General features: G+C 43.2%; 1 protein-coding gene across 1 annotated transcript in view; it reads right to left on the reverse strand.

Annotated features, from left to right (window-relative positions):
• CREG2 (cellular repressor of E1A-stimulated genes 2) overlaps positions 1-692 on the reverse strand; it is a 19,957-nt gene that overhangs the window by 5,402 nt on the left and 13,863 nt on the right.

The following is a 692-nucleotide window of genomic DNA, read 5'->3' on the forward strand; positions in this document are numbered from 1 at the left end:
ATACATATATATATATATATATATATATAAAATACTAAAATATTTAATATATTTTATTATTTAAAAATATTCTTTTACATGATGGTTTATCATAGGATAGTGAATATAGTTCCCTGTGCTATACAGTAGGGCCTTATTGTTTATCCATTCTAAATGTGATAGTTCACATCTACCAACCCCAGGCTCCCAGCCCATCCCTCCCCTAATACCCTCCCCCTTGGCAATCGCAAGTCTGTTCTCTATGTATGTGAGTCTATTTCTGTTTTGTAGGTAAGTTCATTGTGTCATAGTTTAGATTCCACATATCAGATCAGATCAGATCAGTCGCTCAGTCGTGTCTGACTCTTTGAGACCCCATGAATCGCAGCACACCAGGCCTCCCTGTCCCTTACCAGCTCCCGGAGTTCACTCAGACTCACGTCCATTGAGTCAGTGATGCCATTCAGCCATCTCATCCTCTGTCGTCCCCTTCTCCTCCTGCCCCCAATCCCTCCCAGCATCAGGGTCTTTTCCAATGAGGTGGCCAGAGTACTGGAGTTTCAGCTTTAGCATCATTCCTTCCAAAGAACACCCAGGGCTGATCTCCTTCAGAATGGACTGGTTGGATCTCCTTGCAGTCCAAGGGACTCTCAAGAGTCTTCTCCAACACCACACTTCAAAAGCATCAATTCTTCGGCACTCAGCTTTCTTCA

Source organism: Bison bison, unplaced genomic scaffold (assembly GCF_000754665.1).
Source record: "Bison bison bison isolate TAMUID 2011002044 unplaced genomic scaffold, Bison_UMD1.0 scf7180017864508, whole genome shotgun sequence".
NCBI classification, from domain to species: Eukaryota; Metazoa; Chordata; class Mammalia; order Artiodactyla; family Bovidae; genus Bison; species Bison bison.